The following is a 27,080-nucleotide window of genomic DNA, read 5'->3' on the forward strand; positions in this document are numbered from 1 at the left end:
GAGCAGCCCCAAGAAAGGATTAAGGAAAGAGAGCCATCATTTTAGTGAGGGAGAAATGGGAGCAAAGCCTCGGATTCTAGAAGGTTCTGCATCCTTCCGCCTTCTAGGAGACAGAGAGAGCTGAAGGGAAGAGGTCAGACCTGGATGTTTGCAGCCTCTGGCCCCTCTGGGGCTCCCTGTATGAACTGTGTTTTTGTTTTTGTTTTTTATTCCACCATTTTTTATTTAGTAGGGACTGTGAATTCTTGTGGCCATTGCACAGGGCTGTCTCAGGAGGGGCTGACTCTCAGAGAAGTGGCAAAGTTCAGTACTAAATTCTGAAATGCTCAGAGCTCACACTTAAGGCAGACTGGATGATTGGACGCCTTGTCAGGCCTAGAGGAATAAAGTGCTGTCATGCCAGTTGGCCATCTGAGATCCTGTTAGTGCGGCGACTGTGTCTTCCTCTCTGCCGGTATACTTCCCAGAGGTCTCAAACTGGCTGTCCCAGGGCCAAATCTGGAACCCCTCCCCCCGTGTGTTTAATCTAACCAGTGCTTGTTGGTTTTGTACTTAATGCTTTTTGTTAGTGAGTAGTGAAGATAAAGAAAAATGGGAAATTTCACATTAAAATATTCAGTTCCGGGGCAGCCCAGGTGGCTCAGCGGTTTAGCACCTGCCTTCAACCAGGGTCTGACCCTGGAGACCCGGAATCAAGTCCCAAGTCAGGCTCCCTGCATGGAGCCTGCTTCTCCCTCTGCCTGTGTCTCTGCCTCTCTCTCTCTGTCTATCATAAATAAATAAATAAAATCTTAAAAAAATATTCAGTTCCTCTAAAAAAAAATATCAGATATTTGGGTCCACTAGGCTGGTATCTCCTGCCTGCTGTTAGATGGGGAATGCCCACCTTTGGCCCCTCACTCCCTTTTCTGACATGCGCAGCTCTGGGACCACCCTGCCATCACCACCACTAGGCGATCCTGCCCTCCTACTTACTCTAGGGTAATAAATCCAAGTCGCCCTTTGCACAAATATTCTCCCCTACTCCCAGACAGGGAAAAAACCAGAATCCCTCCAGGTCCTCCTGTAGGATTGGTTTCATCTGCCTAACTCATTTGAGTAAAATAGACTCTTCTGGGTTACCCAAATAACTCCATTTGTTTTTTATGACTTAACACAGATGTCACTTCCTCTGTGGAGCCTTCCCTGATCGCTCCTCCCTCCCACCCCTGCAGGGTAAGTTAAGCACCCTTGCTGTGTTGCTGTCATTAACGGTCAGCTTCCTCCATCCACACTCTTACTACCCTGCATTGAAATATCTCGTTTCTTCTCGGTCTCCCGGGCTGGGCACTAGCTCTGTGTAGGCAGAGGCTTCATCTGAGCTCTGCAGACTCAGCGTGAAGTTTGGAGTTCGGCACCTAGGAGGGTCTGGAAGTATTTGTAGAATAGAGAGAGAATGGGACAGAAAGGAAGAAAGAGCTGCGTTGCTCAGGACAGTCAGATGCTGACAGCGGGAATGCATAAAAAAATGGCCATAATAGTAACAGCACCTAATGCTTATTGGCGGGCTTTGTATGTGAATCTCTTACAGGTTAATTCATTTAGACTCAGTTTAGTCTTGTGGGAAGGAGACAACCAGATGGAATCAGTCAAGAGATTTATCTAGGGATGCGTGTAAAGGATCCAGGGGGCAGGGAGCAGGAGGTGAGCATTCAGACTATAGCAGACTGTACTCTGGGGAAGGCTCGAGTCCCTCTTCCAATGCCCAGTGATCAGCTGTGGACAGTCCCGGGACAGTGTGACCACCGTGCTGGAAACTGGGGTGGGTCAGCAGGAGACTCTCTGGCCCAGCTCCCCCTCCCCCCTGACCCGTGGTACCTACTTAATATTCAGGATAACTCCTGGGGAGCCACTGATACTATTGCTGTGTTCCAGAGGAGCAAAGAGGAGGCCCCTCCAGGGCCAGCTAAGTGGGGTAAGTTGGCCCAAGGTCATGCACACACGTGCATGCACACAAACACACACGCACACCTCTGAAAGATGGTAGCCGATATCACTACCAGGTCAGGCTGGCTCCCAAAGGTGTGTAGCCCCTCTGTTCCAGCATCCCATCGGGGGGCTGGGAGAAAGACAGTGAAGCCTTAGAGTGGCTTATTAACGACATCTCTGGGCCTGTGCGCCCTGGACGCATTACATCTTCGCACCCCTCTAACCTTCTGTGAAGACACCTGCCTTCCCTCATGTCAGGGAAGAGGACACTGAGGCGCAGAGAGAGGAAGACGTGGCAGGGCGACGCAAGTTCTGGGAGGCCCTGCTCCCTTCCCGGCTCGGGCTCGGCTGACTTCAGCAGAGCAAATGAAAAGAAAGGTTTGGCGCACAGATTGTGCGAACAACAGCATCTCTGCAAAATGTTAGTTTTTATTGATCTGCAAACTACGGCTGTTCCAAAGCAGCAGCGTGGGGAAGACGCAAGTGCCCGGCGCAGCGCCCGCCCACCCCAAGGCTGTGGATGGCAAGGCGGGGGCGGGGGTGTGCAGAGCAGGTGCCAGTCGGACGGGCGGGAGGCCGCGGGGCGGGGGGCCGGGGGGTGCGAGCGCCCCGCGTGCGGAGGCGAGGCCGCGCCCCCGCGCCCCCGCGGCCCCGCGCTCCGTGCCTGCCGCCGCCACCCGCCCGGCCGGCCCCGCAGCGGCCTCCGCAGACTCGGCGGCGCCAGCGCACCTGCAATAAGGCCCCGCCGCCGCCGCCTCGCGCCCAAGGCCGCCCGCCCGCGCGCCGCTGATAAGACGCGGGGAGGGGGCGCGGGGCAGGGGCAGGGGCAGGGGCGGGGCGGGGCCCCGGGGCTCCTGGTCTCCGTCCCCGTCCCCGCGCCGCGCGCTCCTGCCCGTGCGCCCTGCGGGGGCCCTGCCGGCCTCCTCCCGCCTGTGCGCGCGTGCGCGTGTCCCCGTCTCTTCCTCCCTCCTGCCTCCTGCCCTTGGGGTCCCTCCCAGCCCTTTCTGTCCACGCTGCCCTCTCTGGCTCCCACCGTCTCCGGTTTCTCTCGGACCCCTTTTTGGTTTCTGTCTCTGTCCTCACCGTGAGTCCCTATCTGGGTGCGCGCGTCCCTCTCCGTTGCACCACGGCCTGCCTGCCTGCCTGCCTGCTGGAGCTGGGTCCCCCCAGCCAGCGCGGGCAGGACCAGCTGTACCCCTGGAGCGGGCTCAGCAGGTGTCCTGACATCGGCGGGCAGGGCTGTGCTCACCTGGGCTCCTTTCATCTGAGGCTCTCTGCGCACTTCACAAACAGTCATTAAGGCCCGCCTGGGGGCAGGTCAGGGAATATCGCGGCCTGGGCCTGCCGTTATCTTCATTATTAATATGCACCCCCCTCTCCCGTAAATGAGTTTAGTGCTGGAGACAGAATCCCCGCTGACGCCCAAGAGATTAAGGTCTCTCGGGGTTGCACGGGCCACAGATGACAAACTGATAGAGCAGGGACCCGAGTTTCTGCAGCTTCCTCCCTGCAGCGTGGGCCTCTGCCAGGAGCTTGGAGGCCGCTGGCAGGTTACCCCGGGAGGAGGCTGGATTTCTCAGAATGGATCCTGGCCCCAGAGGTCTGCCCTGAAGGGTCCCCTGCCTTCCAGGAGAGGCGAGCAGGGATCCAGCGGGCCCCTAGCTTCTCTGCCTTTGGCTAAATCAGAAGCGGCAGAGAGAAGACCAGCGACATGGGTTTTACTTCTGTATTCATTTATCTGATCAAGTGGTGCATCCAGGTTAACAGCGAGCGGCCCATGCACGCTTGCGGAGCTCAGGACCTGGATCCAGGGCCAATCCCCTGGGCACAGAAGGCCATACCCAAAGCATATTCATTAAGCAACAGAGAATCTGCTGCAGGAGGCCAATTCGGGGCCAACCAACTTGTCCCCCCCCACCGCCACCTCCCCCAGACTCCCAAAAAGGGACATTTCTGTTACCTATTTTGGTGGCAACAGTCAACAACTGATGCCTATTGTTTTTTGTTTTGTTTTGTTTTGTTTTTGGCTTTCACCTAAAACCATTTTTTTAATTTATTTTTTATCGGTGTTCAATTTGCCAACATATAGAATAACACCCAGTGCTCATCCCGTCAAGTGCCCCCCTCAGTGCCTGTCACCCAGTCACCCCCACCCCCCACCCACCTCCCCTTCCACCACCCCTAGTTCTTTTCCCAGAGTTAGGAGTCTATTGTTTTAAGCACACCTCCTGTAAGTAAAGAAAGTGTTCTTTGGAGCCTCCAGGATGGTGTGAATGGGGAGCAAAGTGATAAGGACAGAATGTTGTGGCCATCTGTGGGCTTTTTTCCAGCTCAGCTCCAGTATCCTAAGTTACTGATTCTAATGCTGTCACTAAGAGGCCTTTACTGTGTGACCTCAGGCAAGTCGCTTGCCCTTTCTGGACCTTATCTCTAAAACAAGATCAAAAGATTTCTTTGGCTCCTTCAAGTCTCTGGCCAGGCAGTTTCTATATCCTGACCTCACACAAACATCCCATAGGAATGACCTAGAATAAACGTTTATTCCAGAGTGACAGGCCACACTCCCTGTCCCAAACCCTTGTTTGGTTTTGTGCCTATTTTTTAATCTATGGGAAGGGACTCTTCTCTCTCTCTCTCTCTCTCTCTCTCTCTCGTTTAAATAGATAAATCCAGTGAAATGCTATATTTTATTTTAAAGACTCATGCTAGGATATATTTTCAATGTGAAAAGACTCTTGCAATCTGCTGTTCACGGGTAGCAAATACTACAGTCTATACCGGTGAGGAGCTGAAAGGTTTAAATATTCTTAGAAATTGTTTTCTTATCATTCCCAGATATTTAAAAGAGATTTTTAATAGCATCACTTACTGTGACCATCACTGAAGAGAACTTCACCTTTTTGCATTGCAGAAATAGTTCCACTAATAACAAAATAAAGCAAAGTGTTAATTGCAGAATCTAACTGCTGCGTAGACAGATATTGACTAAAGTTCTATCCACTCTTCGGTTTGCTCAAACATTTTTATAATACATTCTAGGATCGGAAGTATAGAATGTCAACCAGCACCGCTCCTGTTCTTGTGTATAAAACAAAGTTTTTATTGCTAAAGATCAGGAGCTGACTAATAACTAAATTACATGAGGCATCTGGGTGTTCAGTGGCTCTTTTTTGAGGAAAAAGAGATGCCGCCTGCCTGGCGTCCCAAAGCTAGCCTAGAGGAGCCGCAGCAGGGGCCTGGGGATCAAAAAACCTGGAATCTGATTACACGGGGGTCACTGAGTCACGCTCTGACCTTAGGTAAGTAGGCTCACCACTCAGTGTGCTGTCTTTCCATCTGTGAGATGGGAATGATAACGCAGGGCCGTTGGGACAAGCCAGCAGATAACTTCCAGAAAGCCCTTTGAGCTTCTTGGAAATAGCATGCAAGATATGATTAGGCGCCAGTGTGCTGCAGGGAACTGTGCCCGCCCGATGGCAACTGGAATGATCCAAGCTCACTCTGGGCAGACGTGGTCATCGGGCTATAAACAGAGCTTGTCATTTCTTCCACCTGGCATTGTTCATCTGTCCCTCCCACCCGTTCCTTCCCTCTCCCTCTCCCTCTCCCTCTCCCTCTCCCTCTCCCTGTCCCATCCTCCCCCCCATATACCCTTCCCCCAACTACTCCTATTGCCTGCTGTTTCTGGAAGCTCCTCTTATCATACTGACCTCCACAGTCTTGCTCATGTCATCCCCCACACTGAACCCGCAGTGCCCTCTCCTCCTGAAACCTACTGCCCTCGGTCTGGTCCCTTCTTACAGTAGTGATGTCAAAAAGCACCGTACTTACTATTATAGCAACCTCCATGTTATTGGATAGGCTAGGTGCTTACTCTTCCTATCCCCTCTTCGACAGATTCTCTATAACACTAAAAACAAAAAAAAGGCAGCATTGGGCTCTGTGCCACATGGTCATTCAGAGATCCAGGCTCCTTCCATTTGATAGCTCTGCCCTTCCCTGTGTCACTGGAGTCTTCTTCATTTGGCAGGTGGATGGGAAAAGAGCGCAAAGAATGGTGTGAGAGGTTTTTAGGGGTCAGGCCTTCAAGTTGAGTGTATCACTAATGCCCACCAGTGAATGGCCATAAGCTTTGTCACACGGTCTTGTCGGACTCTCCTGGACACACCGGGAAAAGTAGTACAGCTTGAACCCCAAATGTTGGCGAGCATAGAGCAGGTTTAGCCACAAGGCATCAGGAATACATAGAGGGAGCAAAGAGATGGAGTTCTTCCGGAACAAGGAACAATATCAAGAGACAGTATTTTCAGAGCTGTGCAAGTCACTCCTGGCCCTAAGTAACCTCTCTACAACACACCAGCTGCAACTTCTAGATTCTTGAATAAAAATAAAAATATCTGCCCTGGAAGTCTTTACTCCCTGCTGGTGGATTTCCTTAGAGCAACAATAGCAAGACTACTTCCAAGTTTAAAACCTATCAATGACTCCCTAAGAAAAAATTATCCTCCCAGAGTGTTATGCCTACACTTTGGGACACGGCCCTGCTCACTCCTCTAACCTCATTTCCCATCATCACCACAGTGGAACCTCACCTGCCATGGGGTTACATGCAGTTTCCTGAACACACTACGTTCTTTCCCCTCCCTGGCCATGTGCACATGCAGCTCCCTCTACCTGGAATGCCTGTCATTGTCCCTGCCTGTGGCTAAAGAGCAAACTCCCACTGTTCCTTTAGAACTCAGCCCAACACCAGGTTAAACCTTTCCCAAATGCCTTCGTAGGATCCCAGAGGATGTATGGCATTGTTATTGCTATGGGTTTGGGTTTTCCTCCAACAGAAACCTCCTACTCCCCCCTCTGGCCTGCAGGCATAACCTCTTTGGAGGGAGGCTGGCATAGTGGGAATAGCAGTGTATATAGTCCTTCAGACTGGCTGGCCTCTTTCTTTCTTTCTTTCTTTTTTTTTTTTTTTTTTTAAAGATTTTATTTATTTATTCATAGAGACAGAGAGAGGCAGAGACACAGGCAGAGGGAGAAACAGGCTCCATGCAGGGAGCCAAAGTGGGACTCAATCACGGGTCTCCAGGATCACAACCCGGGCTGCAAGCAGCGCTAAACCACTGAGCCACCGGGGCTGCCCATGGCTGGCCTCTTTCTACCCACTAGTTAGAGCAGCCACCTGCTATAGTAGCCATAGTTACTTTCCACTTCCTCCATTCTAGAAGGCCCCAGGTTTTCTTTCATCCTCTGCTAGACTACTCTGTAGCTTGGGAAAATCCTAATTGCTCAAAGCTAATCATGTAACCCCCACCTCCACCCCCTGCCAGTGATTGATTGAGGACTGATCATGTGACTCCATGACCAGACATCTTCTAAGAGCTACTTGAAAAGGCTTCTTTGTCCTTTTGAGGAGATACCAAAAGAAATGGACCATGTTCTGCCTTTAGCATGGTGTTTGAGAAAGTGATGCCTGGAACAGCAGAATTGATGGGTTGAACCAATTAGAAAGGCTGGCATGGGAAAAGACAGAAGGAAACAACTCTCTGAGCTTCTGAGTTCCTCAACCTTATAACCATCTTCACGGCACTTCTTGATCTGTCAGATTATAAAACCCTTAGTGTCTAAACCTCCTGAGTCTTGACTCCTTCTTATTTGAAGCCAACAGCATTTCCACGGGTGACAGAGTAATTTATCATCTGAACAGGAACACCTTTAGAAGTACAAGGAACCACGATTAATAATTATACCCAGACAACAACCAGGAGATGGAATTGAACCAAGCTGAGTGGGAAGCATGTTCATCGTAATGCACAATTATCCAAGTTCATATTCAAGTTTAGAGACCTAACATTAGCTTCTATTCCCTCGTCTGCAAAATGGGGAAGATATTATCTTACTTGTATCATGGGTGGGAGAATTACATAAGAAGGGATGGAAGTGCCTCCAGTGGTGTTTAACACCTGGTAGGTAGCTGTCCTTCTTCCTATATACTATGGAGGATTCTGGTTTACTATTTGGTTTATCTTCCTTACTTACCATTGTCACTTGTCGCCCCACTGAGACTTCAGGTTCTATTCTACAGAATCACAAGAAGGGAGAACAGGAAAAAGGTAAAAAGCCCATGGTCCTATAGATTTATGTCAGTTTCGCAGTGTCCAGGTAGTACAAGTTAGAACTTGAGCCACTGGGGAATTACTTTTTGGTTGTCTGTGTGTTAATACTGGTGACAGGGGACTGGAGGCTGACCCCCATGGCTCATGGGTGACTTAAAGTGATAAGTGAGTGAGTGAACGCCTTACTTGGACCAACAGCCAGTCAAGAGTCTATCTTCCAAGACTATGGCTACTGTAATGATGGATCTGAAAATAAATACAGATCTTCAATAATTTTGGGTTTTGGGACACCGACCCCCCCATACATGGTTGAAAATAACTTTTGACTCCCCCAAAACTGAACTATGAATACAGCCTACTGTTGACCTTACCAATAACATAAACAGTTGATTCATATGTATTCTGTATGTTATCTGTAGTCTATACTGCATTCTTGCAATAAAGTAAGAGAGAGGAAAGAAAATGATACTAAGAAAATAATAAGAAAGATAAAATACATTTATAGTCCGGTGTTGCATTTATAAAAAAAAAAAAATTCTGCATAAAAATGGACCCATGCTGTTCAAACCCGAGCAGTTCAAACCCATGTTGTTTGAGGGTCAACTGCACGTTTAGAGAAATGTGTTTTCTCCATTTTACATTCCATTTTTTACCGAATTTTCAGTAGCCCTGCCTTTATACTGAACACTCTACGTCCTCTTATTCTTTACATCCCCATTCTGTAGTAACTCCAGAAATAAAAACAGTCACACCTGTGAGACCAATCCAATCTTGCAGCGATCTCTGTATCACTAGTGTTCTTTGGGGAAGAAACACTGGTATAATGAACAAAATTATTCACAGTGTCTCTACCTTCAATTCAAATCAAGTCAATCAACATTTATTGATCACCTATGAGTGCTCAGGCACTGTTGACTCATCCAGAAGTATCTAAATTTGAGGAGGAAAGGAAAGGGCATTACTTAATTCAAACTGATCAATCTCACATACCCTGCCAAGCCTCCGTGGGGAAAGCATCGTGGGATTATTTGGGAACCTTCTGGAACCCTCATCATCCCAATGCATGTTGTCTATTCCTGATCTACAGGTTGAACAAGTCCTGAAAGAAAATGAGTAGATGCTGATGTATTAAAAATGAAGAACTCAGATCAAAGGACAGTCAGCTTCCTGATCAGATATATTAAAATAATTTTTAAATATTTAATATACATTCTTATCATTAAAGAAATAGCACAAGAATTTGGGAAATGCACAAATGTGCAAAGAAGAAAATAAGTCACCAATCAGAGAACCACTGATTTATCCTTTATACTCTTTTTCCTGGTGTGTGTGCTTGTGTGTGTGTGTGTGCCTGCATGCATATGATTTTTGGTGAGTGATACGCACTGTAGATTCTTTTAGAACATTTTTTTTAGTTTATCTATCATTAATATTTCTATTTCCTCCTATTCTTTGAGGTCATGGTTTTAATCACTATGCATAATTGTCCCTTGTATAGTATTACTACTGTTGAAGAGCTAATTTCCTTTTTCTCTATCATATTGTTATGATCGTATTCATATATATTTCTTGTTGACATCTCTGGCTACTTGTATTCCCCACCACCTCAATAATTGTCGCTATACATTTTTTTTCTCCTTTGATAGGCAAAACATAGTTGCTTGTTGTTTTAACCTACATTGATTTTTATTATAATGCTACTAAATACCTTCTTGTAGCTTGATTCACCATTTAGAGTTCTTCTTTGGAAGCTGATTGTTGCATATTCCCAGCCTGTTTTGTTCTGTGCATACACTTATCCTCTTATTAATTTATTATCTTTTTATTAATAAATGTTCTGTATTTAAACCAATAATTGTTTTACTTCATAATGTATGCATATTCTTCTAGAGTCAGCTTCCTTTGGATTCATATGGGGGTTTTTTGATTCTCATTTTTATTTGGTTTAATATATCACTTGCAGCTTCGCCCTTTCCTTTTATGATTAAAAAAGGCTCTTCCACACAGGATTCAGATAAAAGTTCATCTGTGTCTCTTTCTAACTATTTTATAGTCTCATTGTTTACAGGTGACTCAATCTAATTGCATTAACTTTGTCACATGGCATAAGGTTAAGAGTTTGACTTTATTTTGTCAGAGTTTATCATGTGTCATAGTACCATGTTTCACCTAATATCATTTGTCCATTGATTTGAACTCCCACTCTTATCATGGATTATATCCTTATCTATGCATGGAAGTATTAATGGGATTTTATATTCAATTCCATGTATCTAGATGTCTACATTGCATTAGTCCCATATTGGTTGAGTTATTATAGCTTGACAATATGCTTTAAACTTGGTAGTGCAATTCCTCCCTTACTTTTCAGATAAAAATGTGTGGCTACTCACTTAATTTTAACTTGAATATCATTTTCACCCAATTTTAATGAGTTCCTTTAAAAGTGTTTCTTGGAATTTCATTAGATTTATTTTAAAAATCAGAGAAGAGTTTGGTTCATTTTTAAACTCTCTTAAAATTTTTCCTTTGATTCAATCAGATCATCTGCAAATACTTATATTTTTATTCTTCTCTTTCTAGTTTATTATCATTTCATCTGGTTTTTCCCCCCTGCTTTATTGCATTGGCTAGACCTTCTTAAAAATTATTAAATTAAGGATTGTCATAGAACTCCTCGTTCCTGACTTTAACGGGAAGTCCTCCACCATGAATGCTGTTGCTAGTGATCTGAAAAAGATAGTAATCATTATGTTAGAGGAACATACTTCTAGTTTAATGAAGGCTTGGTTGTTGTTCTCGGTTTAAATCACATAGATTTTGAGTTTTCAAATACCTTTTTGATCTATGTCAAAATAATCCTGTTGGATCATCTTGTATTTTGGATGTAGACTCTACTTCACCGTGGTGCTTATTCTTCTATTGTAGGATTCCTAACTGTGCCCTAGAGGGCACTGGTGGGGGGGCAGGGATTCATGGAGCCCCTCAGGGAATATGTGGGAGTGGGTTTAAGAAAGGAGAGGAAGAAGAAGGGGATATGGGAGATTTAGAGAGATACCCAGAAGGAGGGGCTGCCTGTACCATCTTTGTTGCCACAGATTAAGACCTCACCATGATTTTATGTGAACAAAGCTTCTTAACCAAGTAAAGAAAAACACTACTTTTGTGTATCACATTCCTCAGCATAAATGTCTCGTTTACAATGTTCTCATTTATATTCATAAGTGGGTGTGGCCTGTAAGTTCTCATTTTACTGCTGAATTGGCTTACTTTCTCCCATTACGCATGGGAAAGTGTTAAAATGACCAACTTGTCCTGGTTTCCTGAGATTCTCCAGGTTCTAGTACTGAAAGTCGCATGTCCCAGGAAACCACTCAGACCCTGGCAGTGCCTAGAGGGTGATAAATTGTTATCTCTCGAGCATGGGATATGACTCACCGATAAAGGTTTGACCTAGGATTTTGTTTTTTAGAGATGATGTGTTGACAACTTTGCAAATGTTTTCCCTGGTGTTTATACATGTATAGAGATATATACACACACACAGTCACACTCTTATTAATTTTTCAGTATGCTCATTAATATTCCCCTAGAATATCCTCCATGTCCCTGAGATTTTTCAAAGTGATTAATATAGAACAGAGGTTCTTAACTCGGTGGGGGGGAGGTGCCCATAGGGGACATTTAACAATTCCTGGAGCCATGTTTCATTGGTGAGGTGTTACTGGAGTCTAGTAGAGATGATAGAATGGTAGAGACCAGGAACGTGGCTCAGCATCCTACAATGCACAGGATGGCCCCGCCACAAAGAATTCTGTAGCCCACATGCCAATAGTGCCGAGCTGAGGTTGAGAAATCATGATCTAGAGTTACATACGGCACTCTCTTGTAACTTTAAACATCCCCTTCATAATGTCATATGCTTCATTGCTAACTTGGAATATTTATGTTTCCTTGCGTTTTTTTTTTTCTTTAAACTTCTCAATACCTTACCCTTTTAAAATGTGTTTGTTTGGCTCTCAACCTTTTTAGCTAAGATCAAGTATAAAATAAGTTTGTGTCTCAAACAGTCTCTTAAGTTTACTTATCAAGTTGTGGTCATTTTTAGTCCTCTCTTTCTTTCTTTTTTTTAAAGATTTTATTTATTTATGAGAGAGAGAGGGAGAAGCAGGCTCCCCGCAAAGAGCGCGATGCGGAACTCGATCCCAGGACCCTGAGATCACGACCTGGGCCAAAGGCAGACGCTCAACCACCCAGGTGCCCCCAGTCCACACTTTCTGATTTCCTACCAACCACTTCTTTTCTTCTGCATTTGCTTGGCTTGTTTGATGTTCTTTTTCTAACTGCTTTTGTTGAAAGCTATTAAGTGTGAATCAACAAGACCCATTTATGGCTGACATTCAGTGACACACACTGTGGTTTCACATTATTTCAACCATCAAAGTCATGCCAAGCAGTGGGGGAAAAGTGGTCAAAACATACATCATGATCTGTTCTCCAGCAGAAGTTCTGGCTCTAACAGCTGGATCAATTCAACTCACTGGTTTTTAATTAAGCCCACTAATGTCCGCAGTTACAAAGTGAGATTTTTCTTTCCAAAAGAGACAGGGCTTGAGATTTAAAAGAAAAACAGATTCACAAGGAGACACGAGTTAGGGAGGGCATAAAGCAAGCGGGTGAAAGGAGCAAGGTAGAGTCAAAAAAAATTGGAACAGCTTGGAAGGAGGGATGGGTCTGTAACAAGTGTCCACCGTGGATGGAAATAATGGTGATGGTGCAAAGGTGGTGGTGGGGGCGAGGCAGAGCAACAAGGACAAAGAACAGGATTCAAAGAGAAGGCAATGCATAATAATGACTCTCCTCTGTCCTACAAGCTAGATACCATCATTCCTATTTGGTAGATAAGGACATGAGGGAGGTACAGACAGGGGCAGATGACTTGCCCCAAGTCATAGGGCTTCAAGAGACAAACCAGCATGTTTTTCTGATTCCTGAAACCAACATCTTTGCCCCTACACCACGTTCCCTTGCAAATTACCGCTCACAGGTAAGAACTAGTCCAAGAATCCCACTACAAAGCAGTTTCTCCAACGTCCTCTGCTTCCCACACGTCCCCCTGAAGGAAAACACCCACAGCTGAGAACCAGCTAAGCTGGGAGAAGTCCACATGCAGGACATAAATCTCCAGTTTACAAGAGCAAGGAAAATCCCCCTTGGGAAGGTTCTGGAGACGACTCAACATGACAAAGTCTGGGAATTTAGAAAGAAAAGCTAAAGTGGGTCTGATGATGATCTCCATGAGTTGTCACATCCCGGGGGCACCCACCTCCGTGGAGATTGACGGCCAGCAGGCTTACTATGTGATCATGTGACGGTCACCAAACGCCCGATGGGGTGGTAAGGGTACAAAGAGGGGCAAATGCTCCTCCTGGGTGGTTTCTGGGTGCAGAATTTTGCACCTCTGCCTCCACCTAGGTTTGCCTGTGAAACCTCTTTCGTTCCATTCACCAGAGTTGACTGACCCAGATGTCCGGGCTCAGCACACCCTAAAGAGGCAGCGTGTCCGCGGAAAACTCGTCATCGTGTAGAGGACACGTATTTGTGAACCAATAACCACAACAATGTTCTCCACGAATAAGATGCCGCTGCCAAAGAAAGCAGGGATCAAGCGGGAGGGGCGATGTTCCCTGATCAAGCTCAAAATACTCGTCCCCCTGGGATTTTATCCAGCCCTGAGAAAGAAGGAAAGCCTGCCACCGTGTCAGCATGCATGGACCTTGAGGACACTACGCTAAGTGAAATAAGCCAGGGAGAGGAAGACAAATACTGCATCGTGGAAAAAGATTCCACATCCTGCATATGTGGAATCTTTAATAAATTAATTAAATTTTAATTAATTTTTTTAAAATTAATAAATTAATTTTAAAAACAAAAGGTCAAACTCATGAAAGAGAGAGTGGGGGTTGCCTTGCCAGGGGTTGGGATGTGGAGGACACAGGGAGAAGTTGGTAAAAAGCTACAAACGTTCAGCTATAAGACGAATAAGCTCAGAAGATCGATTGCAAAACGTGGTGACTACAGTTGACCGCGCTGTGTTGTACAATCGAAATTTGCTAAGAGAGTAGAACGTTTATGTTCTCACCAAAAAGCAAAGGTAAATCTGTGAGAGGTTGGATGTGTTAATCAGCTAGTTGAGGAACCTTTCAACTCTGTATACAAATATTATAAAATCTCCATGATGTACACTTTAAATACCTTACAATTTTGTTTAATTATGCATCAGTAAAGCTAATGTTGGAAAACATTAGAAATAAGATGTTTACATTAAAAAGCATCTTGTAGGGGTGCCTGGGTGGCTCAGTCGGTGAAGCATCTGCCTTCGGCTCAGGTCATGATGCCCGGGTCCCGCGATCAAGCCCCACGTTGGGCTCCCTGTTTAGTAGGGAACCTGCTTCTCCCTCTCCCTCTGCCTTTCCCCCAGCTCTTGCTCTCTCTCTCTTGCTCACTCACTCCCTCTCTCAAATAAATACTTAATAAATAAATAAATACAATAAAAAAGAAATAAAAAGCATCTTATAAAAACATATAAATGTCCACATAGCCAACACCCTATCATGGTGACTATGAGTATTGATTATTATTAATATTTTATAAAATATCAATGGTGTTATTCATATTCATTATATTAATTAATGAAATATTCCTTACCATTGTATCATTTTAACTGTTATCATCACTACTATGATATACCCTATTAACATAATTAATTATAATATTGTTATTAATATTTGATACACATTTTTGTTATTTAATGTTAATATCCTTGTGGGTCCTTATTCCCTGACACAATAAATACCACACAGTAAGTGTTATGGAAATGCCCATACTCTTTATCCTTTATTTTGCAGGTAGTGGGAAATGCCTTGCTGGGCTTACGACCACGGACTCAAGCCAGATACACAAGCTCTGTGACCTTGGGCAAGTTATGTAAACTTTTGTACCTTCATTTTCTTATCTGTTGATTGGGTCTGAAATGTTACCAACCATATAGAGTTGTTATGGAGTATAATTAGGTTAATCATATATAACATTTCAATGGCATGACAACACATAGTAAAGTATGTACACGTATTTGCTATTATCACTTGATGGCTTCTTCATCTACAGCTATTCCCTGTGACTCAGCCCTGCAGCCCCACGAGCCTGTCAGCTGCCATTTCCCCAGTGGCTCCAATTGGAGAGGTTAATGGTGATTCTGGCTTAAAGAAAAGGAGGAAACAAGAACGGAGAGACAATAACCTCAGAGCTGAGTCAGCCTGACCCTGGATGCTGAAATTACTGGACTCAGACAAGACCCATCTGTTGGTTTAAAAGTAGATGGAGGGGGGCGCCTGGGTGGCTCTTTTGGGTGAGCGCCCAATTCTTGGTTTCAGTTTAGATCATGATCTCAGGCCCTGGGATCAAGCCCTGCATGTTGGGTTCTGTGCTCAGCAGGAAGTCTGCTTCTCTCTCTCTCTCCCTCTCCCTCTGCCCCTCCCCTGCTCATGCGCTCTCTCTAAAATAAATAAATCGATCTTAGAAAAATGAAAAATAAATTAATAAAAAATAAAGGTGGGTGGAGAACTTTCCTGAGGAGCCACACCGCTCCCTCTCCTCAGTGTTTCCTTGTTGGACAGCCTATATTTATTTATTCTTTCATTCAATGACTATCTATGGAGCTCCTACTATGTGCTAGGCCCTCTGCCAGTATCCAGGTGCAGCAGTGAATAAGACAGTACGAGTGTGTCCATATAAATATATATATATATTACAATATATATGAGAGTTTATATTCCTCTCTCTATGTATAATATATGTGTGTGTTATAATATAAAAGCTTATAAGCCAATAGGGAGACAGGTATTGTTAAAATAGCTTTTATTCTAGTGAATAAATAAACAGCCCATTTGAGCAGCAGGCTCTCTGCAGAATGTTTTTACCTAGGTGCAGAGAACATACAGATTTTTTTCACTTCAGTCCATTTTAGCAAACATTAATTGAGCAACAACTATACTGAAGGCCCCTGTGCCAGGTACTCTGAGGAAACACTAGTGAACAAGGGAATACCCCCAGGAAGCCGGTGCTCTGGCATGACAAGGACCCAAAGAATTCCATTTCTCAAGACACTCATCAGCACAGAGGACAGGATGGCTATGTAGGTGGTGCCCGGGCCTGCTCTTAGGTCACCTGAGTCTAAACCGACTGCAGCAGGCATCTCCTGTAAACTTGGGCAAGGCACATAACTCACCTGAGACTCAGTTTCCTTATCTGTCAAACTGTGCATAAAAGTAGCTCCTAGGGACACCTGGATGGCTCAGTGGTTGAACGTCTGCCTTTGGCTCAGGGCATGATCCTGGGGTCCTGGGATCGAGTCCCACGTCGGGCTCCCTGCATGGAGCCTGCTCCCTCTGCCTGTGTTTCTGTCTCTGTCTCTCTCTCTCTCTGTCTCTCATGAATAAATAACATCTTAAAAAAAATAAACATAATAAAAAAAATAACCCAAGTTCCTACCTCTTGGGTTCAGTGAAGGGCTCTATGCCAAGGGCCCAGCAAGGAGCCTGGTAAACACTCTCAGGTGATAGCTGTTTTTATTATGATTAGTCTAGTGAGTAGTGGTGGAGTAGGAGGGTATTATTTTAAAAGCACTTTTTTTGATCAGTAAAGTGCTGGATTAAATAAAGAAGCCTTGTTGAGATGATCTTCTTCTTCTTCTTCTTCTTCTTCTTCTTCTTCTTCTTCTTCTTCTTCTTCTTCTTCTTCCCCACTGAGAACTATTTCTGTTGTCTTTCAATAGTCAAAATGGCCTTGCTCCCTTGCACTGCATTTTCCTGTGGTGTTAGTTGCTTTTGAGGCCCCATGCCATTAGACAGGTCTTACCTGTCAATCCCTACATGGGCCACAGGACCTTTTCAGGGTGACTTGGCCTGGGGCATTTCCCAGGATGTGGAACTTCCAGTGCTAAAACCAGGATAGTCCCAGGCAAACTGGAAGAGCCAGTCCCCAACTGGGGCCTTCACATACAATATAGCACGTGCATGCACATGTCAAGTCTCCATGTGTGTGCATTGTGTGAGCCTCTGAAAACAAAAGCAACCCCCGGACAATGCACAGCTGGGTCTGGTGTGCAGAGGACAAGGTCCCATGTGACAGAGCAGGGGAGTGTGAGACCTGCCTCCATCCACCCATGGTGGTACCTGAGCCATGCAGGGCTTTCAGCAACTCGGCAGGCTTCTAAGCAGAAGGACTGGGATGATTTTTAAGGATTCAGGCCTCAGCTTCCAATTGCACAGGGCAGCCCTGGCCCCTGACAGTAGGTGTGATCCCGGGGTCTCTCCAGGAAGATTTGGAAGTAAATGGGAAAGAAAGGCCAGTATGTTGCATGTCCGGCGGGGGGGGGGGGGGGGGGGGGGGGCGGGGGGGAAGGTGGGTGGTGTGCAAGATGATAGTAGCCCTTATCTTGTTCTGAGGGTTGATCCTGGATTCAAATGTTGGCTTGGCTACTTTCTAGTGATATGACCTTGGGTAAACTACCAACCCCTCTCAGCCTCAGTGTCCTCTTTAGAGGACTACATAGATCATGTATGACCCCTACTTAGTGTGGGGAAGGGCATTTAGACAGGACTTCATAAATGGTAGCCATGATTGACATGACTGACAGTTGTCACTGTTGTAGAGACTGTCATGAACGGTACTGACATTAGCACTCAACGGGAACACTGGTGTTTCTCATTCCTTCTCATCATTCAAGTAAGCCACTTAAAACAGCACCTGGGTGGCTCAGTGGTTGAGCCTTTGGCTCAGGTTATGATCCTGGAGTCCCGGGATGGAGTCCCACATCAGGCTCCACACAGGGAGCCTGCTTCTACCTCTGCCTGTACCTCTGCCTCTCTCTGTATCTCATGAATAAATAAATAAAATCTTTAAAAATAATTTAATTAAATTAAACAGCTACAAAAATTGCATGCCAAAGCCTCCAGGCACAAGGTTGTTTTTTTTTTTTTTTTTTATGACATTCAGGTAGGATGCATTGCAAACAACACAGAGATTAGATACAAAATCTTTTTTAAATATTTTTGCAACCTTGGAGGACACAATTCTTCCAACTTGTCTTGGTTTAAATCTTTCCCAAAGTATCTTCAGAGAAAGTATGTGTTATTTTCTGAAATCAAATCAGATAAAAGGAGGAGTTCAAGAGCTAAATAGGTTTGGGAAATACTGAGATAAACTGAATTCAATGGACTTCTTCACTGCAGGACTCCTCAGAGCTTTTGCTACATGGATAAACTTGGTGGCTCCCCCAGAGAGAGGAAGCATATGCTGCAGTCTCCCTACGTACTTGGCCATGGTGCCCTTGGCTCATGGAGCATGAACCAGTGGACCGGCGTCAGGTAGAAGAGATTCGGAAAATCCCGACCTTGATGTTTCTATACAACTCCTCATTCTTGTCTCATCTCCGTCCACACCCCATTGCCTGACTTACTTTATTCTTGGTCTCTGGGTTTTTCTGCTTGGCCACCCAAGAGATCTGACTCACTCTTACACTTGACCTTTGCCCCTGGGTGAGACTGTGTCTTCCCCACTGACCGCCTGGAGTGCACGGCACCAGTGTCTAAACAACCATAGAACTCTGTGTGTGCCTCATGCCTCTCTTCTGGGAAACTGGGTTCTTTTTTGATCGACCAAGATGTGTCATTGCTCCTAGGACAGCACTATTTGAGGAAGATGAGAAACACGTTGATGACCATCATGAAGATAAAGTAATCAATAGCTTATCTTTACAGAGCCCTTACCATTTGCCAGGCACTGTGCTTCACCACCCTGAGGTGGAGACTCTTAGTATCCTCATTTTCCAGATGAAAAACCTGAAGTTCAAGGAGGTTCTGTGACTTTCCGACAATCACCTAATGAGGAAGTCTTAGAACCCGTATTCATAGGGATCCCCAGAAAATTGACTTATTCCAGAACCCATGTTCTTCAGATACATGCTGCTGAGATTCTTACAGAATACAAGGAGTCAAAGATCTTAAATGAATTCATGCAGGCAGAATTACATCAAAACGATCATGCACAGAGGCCCTGCAAGGCCTCAGCTCCCTCCAAACCCTAACTTAGCATGCCTCAAAACATAACAAGTGAGCATCTCAAGCTTCACAAAATATGGCGGCCAATGGCCTGGGTCTTGGCAGACCACCTCCATCTTCTCCTTTGCCCTAGCAGAGGAAACCAAGGCGAGTAGCCCCATCCAAAATGCTAATATGAGTCACAAGTGCCTTGGCTTTTCTCCATCTCTCCCATGTCTTTCTTATATTCCATCAGCACCTCAGGTTTTTTTCTCGTCTATATCATTGGGTAACTCAGACCTATGCCGTGGCCAGAAAGATACTTCCCTCACCTGGACTTCTTGGGGGTTGAATCCTTCCACTAATTAATAACAGGCTCAGAATCACCTCCACCCTCTCCCCCACCCCAGCCAGAGGAGATAAGACACTGCCGTACTTCCTGCATCAAACTGTCTCCTTGTCAAGTCATTGGCGCCACCAGGGTGACTGGCGCCTGCCGCCACCTCCCACCCCATGAGGTGGCAGCTTATCATGTGAGGGTGAAATGAAGTGATGCGTGTGTCCACACAGGGGCCAATTGTAGAGAGCACTTGCAGGATTGTAAAAGGTGCTATATAAATCAATTATTAATACTAATCAGAGCATAATAGCACCATGAGCAAGAGACAGGACGCCTGGAGCAGGCGCCACACCCTCTTTGACACCGTCCTCAGGAGCCAGGTATCTCACGAATTATGAAGAGATCTGAGGAGAGATGACCTGAGAGCAATAAGGATTAACCTCCCCTCCACGAATCCCACCTGGCCTTTCAAAAGCCTCCGCCTGAGGTAGGAAAAGTTCTAGAACTTTGGAACTGTAGGTATTGAGAGCAAGTTCTTAGTGTCAGTACTTAGCTCTAATCTGTTTGTTGACTCTAGTTTGCTCCATTGGACACCACGAAAAATGGTTCCCACCGAGACATGGTTCTCATAAGTCAGCTTGCTGCTTCCTGGTATTGGGATGTGCCATTCACAGGACCCCTGAGTTGGGGTTATTTTCTCAAGCCACTTCCTGTTTCCTTCTGGGATGCATCTTAGAAGCTGGGGACAAAAGGAACAATCTATTCAGGTAATGGCTATGAAGAATTGATTTTGTGCTTACTCTCTGAAGTTCCAAGACCCTGATCTGGTTTGCTGACCCTCCTGAGAGTATTCCCATGTCCACATGAGTGGTGCAGAAGTTATGTGAGCAACACTTCTCTGAAAAAAAAATTATTTAGGCTCTTTCAGAAAGAAATATTGTGCATCCTATTGCACTTGTAGAATCTACAAGCATTAAGGTGGCAAATCAAAAATGGACAATGATGAATACTGATGTCCTAAAAGCTGGGGATCCCTGTCCTAAGAAAAATAAAATTAATGGTGAAAACAAATATGTGTCCAGCATGAACTGCCTGAGAATCCAAAGTACCAAGAAAGGCGGCGTAGGAGGAAAGAAGACAGCTTGGACAAAATTAAATGGATGGAACCCAGAGGGAGAGAGAGGCCTGAGGTTGGGTGAGCAATAGTGGATCTAGACAGTAGACGCCAGCCCTGAGATCACCTGAGTCATCTTGGGGGGGGGGGCAGCAAAAGTGATGCAGAAGTGAGAATAATGGCTCCCCTCACAGATGTCCACACCCTAATCCCCAGAATCCCTAGAACCTATGTATGTGTTACCTTTCATGGCAGAAGGAATTGTATAGATGTGATTAATTTAAAAGACCTTTCGATGGGGAAACTATCATGGATTATCCGGGTGAGCCCACTGTAATCACAAGATCCTTATAAGAGGGAAACAGGGGAGTCCGACTCAGAGATATGCTGATAAGCAAAGGTCTGAGTGATGCCATTGCTGGCTTTGGAGAATGGAAGGGGGCCTCGAGCCCAGGAGCTTGCGCAGCCTCTGAAACTGGAAGAGGCAAGGAATTAGATTGTCACCAGTGCCTGCAGAAGGAATGCAGCCCTGCAGACACCTCAGTTCTGGACATTCTCATCTCCAGAACCATAGGAGAGTAGACTTGTGTCATTTCAAGCCATTGCCTTGTGGTCAGTGCTGGCAGGAGCAACCAGAAATGAATCCAATGGGTAAGGTTGGGCTGCTCTCCCATCTCAGCCCTCTGAGATATGTGAGCTCCCCTTGCAGAAACATGCTCAAGGTTCTTACATTTATTCATTCAACCAACAAATATTCATTGAGTAGCTCCTATGTGCTGGGCTCTCTTCTCTGTCTTGGGGGTGCAAATGGGAATTATCCAGATATGAAAAGGCCAGATGGAGAGACACATGGTAACAAAGCCAACAATTGAATGCCTTACGTCATTGCTGATAGTGATGAGGGCTATGAAGATGATAAAGAGGAGGCAGTGATGGCTTCCGAGGGGGTGCCAATTGAACTGAGATGGGCCTTCAAAACCCTGGGGGAGATCCTATGGATCTCCTATGGTAGGAATTGGTTTGGTAGGTCTGAGGAATAGCAAGGTGGTCTGTTAGGCTAGCATCCAGAGAGGTTGCTAGAGAATGAGGTCAAAGAGGGAGTTAGGGACAGATCATATAAGGTCTTACAGGCCACAGTAAGGAGTGGGATTCTAGTACAAATGAATGGGAAACCACTGGAGAGTTTTCTACTGAATTGAATGATCCTTTATATAATGTTCTAAAAGCTCTATGGTTGAAATGTAATGACATGACTCTCAACTGCATTTGGGGTGCTTCCTTGAGGGTAGAAAAAATGAGGCAGAGTTACACTAGGAACTGACCCTAACCTTACCTATACCTACAACAGAGTGTGTTCAGTAGGTCAACATCTCTGCTCAGGCATGCAACAGAAAGACATAGGGCTCTGCATCAGTGTTTGCCAAACCCTTGGCATCAGAATCCAATAGGGGCGCTGAGTAAATATACGGAGTCCTAGGCTCTGCCCCACACCAGTGGAACGAGCATCCCGGTGAGTTGGACCCCAAATCTTCGTGCTTGAGAAGCATCTCAGGAGATTCCATGGCAAAAAAGGGTTTGAAAAGGGTTTGAGCCCCACCGACTACTTTAGGGAAGACCCGGCAGTCGGTGGGAGGATCCTGGGGGAGTCCAAAGGAACGAGGGCCAGACCCAGGTAGGGATGCCCAGGCTTCCGTCCTGCAAGGATCTTGCAGGTTCCTCCAACCCAATTGCTTCAAAGTTACATAATGACACTAACCGGGTTAGGTTAAGTGGGTCCTCTCTAGTTGCTTTTCTAATTATGCTGTTGAAAGGATAATTTGTGCATATAACAAACATTTCTCAAATTCCAGTGGGCGGGCGGATTCCCCGGGGCCTTGTCAGGTAAGATTGATTTGGCAGGTCTGGGGTGGAGCCTGAGATGCTGCAATTCTAACCAGATCCCAGGCAACATCAGTGCTGCTGGTCCACGGACCACTCGCTTTGGATTAGTGAGGGTGTAGACATCCAAATCGACCGAATCCAAACGGGGAAACTTCCAAAGGCCGCTGGGTGACGACGGTCCTCCCATATGCATCTGCGATTTCACACACAGCAGCGAGCTTGTAAATCTCCACCGTGATCGGTGATTTAATGACCCTGTGCCTCAGTTTCCCCACCCATAAAATGAGACAATAATAGTGCCTACGTCAGAGAATTGTCATGAGGATTCAGTAAGCAAATATAAGAAAGGCAGCATCTGTCGTAGGTGTTCAATACGTACGAGCTCTAAGTCTTCTTAACAACTCTTTCCCTCTTTGGATGTCAGGGCAGCTTTTACATCTACTATTTTTCTGTCGCACCGTCTATGCCAAGCCTGGATTCTGGCCCTTAGGAAGTGTTCAATATGCCCGAAAAAGAACAAATCCATGAATATAAACCCACCAGACCTATTCACCTTCCAAGGTCATGTTCAAAGGGAAGAATGGGGAGACAGGGAATTCACACCTGTTGAACACGGAGCAGGGCACGATGCCAGTTACTTTTCATACATGATTGTCGTTCATTCTCCAGAGAGCCCTGGGAGGGAGGAAATGGAAGCTCAGCAGGTTAAGACTTGAAGAAGGAAAGACACTTGCCCAAGATCCCGTGGCCATTAAGTGACAGGCAAGGTTCAAAGCCATTTCTACCCTGCATGGCTTTTCCTCACCAGCCCCGTGACACCAACCTTCGCTGACCCTCGATATTTCCCACCAAGAGAATTAGTCACAGTCGGCTTTGATCAGCTGGGCAGCCAATGCAGTCCTAGCTCACGGCATTTCTTTGGGCCTTATCTTTATTAACTGTGAATTTATGTCCCTGCAGAGATAGGGCTGGGGGTGAAGGGGCCCTCTGTCCACACCTGGGCAAGTCTTACCTGCTTCAAACAGGTCAGCAGGCAACTGGAAGCCTTTAATTGCTTTTCTTGTCACTTAGCCCCCTCCCTCAGGTCCAAACCCGTACTGTAAACACAGCCTCCAGGACCAAAGGTAAGGGAGGTGAGGCAGGAGAGTATTAACCTGTAATCCTTTGATAAGACCCAGCACATTTCACAGCATTGTAAATTAATTCTTGGCCTCCACAGCCTGTGAAGGTACAGAAGGTAAAGACTAATCCAGGAATAAAGACAGGCCTTGGAGACACAGGTAGCATGGAGTGATGCTCTCAGAGCAGCAAGAGGCCATCCAACTGTGTCCCCTCCTAGCAGGTGAAGGGTTTAATCCAGACCATCCTGTATGACCTGTGACGTTCCGTGGCGGGCTTCAGAGAGAAGAAAAAAGATAACAGTGGGAGAAGGGGCAGGAGACAGCTTGTCTGACCTTTCCAGCTTAGCATCGCACAGCTCATCTTACAGTCAGGCAGGGGGCCCTTGTGTTTTTAACTAGGCAGGGATCTCCCAAATCAGGCTGGAATCCACCTGGTCCAAGTGGGCCTAGAATTTGTGTACAGAGTAGAGTGACCTAAAAGCACAACTGGACTCACCTCAGCCTTGTCAGTCAAAGGTTCTCATCTTGACCTCAGGGGCCACGTCAGAGTCATTTCCCGTAAGTCCTGTGGTTCTTAAAAGTCCTCCCTTATGATACTGGGAAAAATGAGTTCAAAAGGCATCAGCCTATCATGATTCCTATGACCAGAGTCATTTCCCCCGTGTTTATTTGCAAGATTGTCTATGGCTAGTTTTCTCACCTGTGGGCTTCCTTTCAACACAGTCTCCTGAATGCCAATCAAATGCCAAATATTATTGTAAGGCCCTGGAGATCCTATGGTGTCGATATATATATTCATGACTTCCAGAATTCCTGATCCAGTGGAGGGTAAGGACAAGGTAACAAGAAGCCAAAATATACCGTCACAAGCTATGTGATGGTAGCCAAGCACAAGTGGGGTTTCAAACAAATCCTGACATGGGCTTGCTTTTGCTGCATGGCAAATAGCTTTCTGATTCGTCACCCATTTGGGGTCAGCAAATACTTGGAGAATGAAAAATCATTTCATCATTAGCTAAAACCAGTTCACAAGAGAAAACTGCTATTCTGATTTTGTATAACACATTCCAAAGCCAGTCATCAAATATGTTTAGGTTTTCTGCTTCTGAGGATAATCTGCTCATTGATTCTCCGCAGATAGATGATGTGAGATTGCCTACACTTCAAATGTTTTTAAGATATCATTTGATGTTGGAGAGGATGTGGAGAAAGGGGAACCCTCTTGCACTGTTGGTGGGAATGTGAACTGGTGCAGCTACTCTGGAAAACTGTGTGGAGGTTCCTCAAAGAGTTAAAAATAGACCTGCCCTACGACCCAGCAATTGCACTACTGGGGATTTACCCCAAAGGTGCAGATGCAGTGAAACGTCGGGACACCTGCACCCCAATGTTTCTAGCAGCAATGTCCACAATAGCCAAACTGTGGAAGGAGCCTCGGTGTCCATCAAAAGATGACTGGATAAAGATGTGGTCTATGTATACAGTGGAATATTACTCAGCCATTAGAAATGACAAATACCCAGCATTTGCTTCGACATGGATGGAACTGGAGGGTATGATGCTGAGTGAAATAAGTCAATCGGAGAAGGACAAACATTATATGGTCTCATTCATTTGGGGAATATAAAAAATAGTGAAAAGGAATAAAGGGGAAAGGAGAAAAAATGAGTGGGAAATATCAGAAAGGGAGACAAAACATGAGAGACTCCTAACTCTGGGAAACGAACAAGGGGTGGTGGAAGGGGAGGTGGGCGAGGGGTGGGGGTGACTGGGTGATGGGCACTGAGGGGGGCACTTGATGGGATGAGTACTGGGTGTTATGCTATATGTTGGCAAATTGAACTCCAATAAAAAAAATAAAAATAATAAAAATAAAAATGAAATAAATAAAAATAAAATATCATTTGAGGGGCACCTGGGTGGTTCAGTGGTTGAGGGGTCTGCCTTTGGCTCAGGTCATGATCCTGGGATCCTGGGATCAAGTCCCATATCAGGCTCCTGGTAGGGAGCCTGATTTTCTCTCTGCCTATGTCTCTGCCTCTCTCTCTCTCTGTCTCTCTCTCTCTCTCTCTCATCAATAAATAAATAAAATCTTTTTAAAAATAAAATACCACCTGAGTTGTTGAAAAGGAAATGAAAACCTACTTAGGCAGAGAAAAGAGAGTAAGTCAAGTGTTTCGAACTGAGAAATTGGTTTAGGAGAGAGAGAAGGTTAAATTCAAAGACTCATCTTGATCTGAAAATTATATTTACTTCCCTAAGACTTACCAAAAAGAGAAGGAAAGAAAGAAAGAAAAAAAGAAACTCGAAACCACCATCTGATTTTCGAAATCAGTCCCTACAATATTCCTACTTAAAGATGTCCCTTACAGTGTTACTTAAAAAGAAACTGGAAATATCCTAAAACTCCATTAACAGGAGAATGAATGGTTAAGTAACAATTAGGGAGCAATTAAGGAGAAAAAGGCAGAATACAAAGTAAAATTTAATTTTAAATAAGTTATTAAAAAATAGTCTAAAAAATACACTAAAAATGTCAGCAAAAGCTGCTTCTGGGTGATAGCCAAAGCACTGTGGCTCAACAAATGAGCTTTGGGGTCAGGGACTTTTTGATGAACTCCTGACTTCCCCACTTTCAACTTGACTTGCTTTAGGAAAATTGATACTCTTAACTTTTGCTCTTCTGAAAAATGGGGCTCACAGAAATGCCTACTTCATAGAGCTGTTGTAAGAATTAAAAGAAATAACATGAGAATACATAATAAATGTTTAATAAATAAAAGCTAATAAATGTGTGTACATGTGATAAAATATTATGAGTATATAATTTAATATGCAGGCAGCCCCGATGGCTCAGCGGTTTAGTGCTGCCTGCAGCCCAGGGTGTGATCCTGGAGACCCGGGATCGAGTTCCGCGTCAGGCTCCCGGCATGGAGCCTGCTTCTCCCTCTGCCTGTGTCTCTGCCTCTCTCTCTCTCTCTCATGTGTGTGTCTCTCATGAATAAATAAATAAAATAAATCTTTAAAAAAATAATTTAATATGCTTCCCACAATTTATATATACTATATCTTGCATCAGAAAGAGATAGACATTAAACATTTTTTAATTTTACATTTACAAACAAATCAGGATCTTAGACACCAAACTGCCTTCCAATAAATAAAGTTAGTTCCCTATAAACCAATGCACTGGGCTTGGCAGGGTTTATGGTGATTAATTAATATATCAGAGCAAGGCCTGTATCAGAGAAATACGGATCATTTCTCACCTTTGTAGAGAAATGTTCAACAAAATAACAAGAGAGATAGAATCACTGTGTTTGTCCTATGACCATAAAGTAAGGCCGTTCTCTTACAAATGGGCAGTGGGAATTTTACGGTCCACGTGAAGTAAATATATAAACAGCTGGGTAGCGCAAAGAGTTGGCACTTAGAATATAAACT

This window comes from Canis lupus, chromosome 26 (assembly GCF_003254725.2).
Source record: "Canis lupus dingo isolate Sandy chromosome 26, ASM325472v2, whole genome shotgun sequence".
Taxonomy (NCBI): Eukaryota; Metazoa; Chordata; class Mammalia; order Carnivora; family Canidae; genus Canis; species Canis lupus.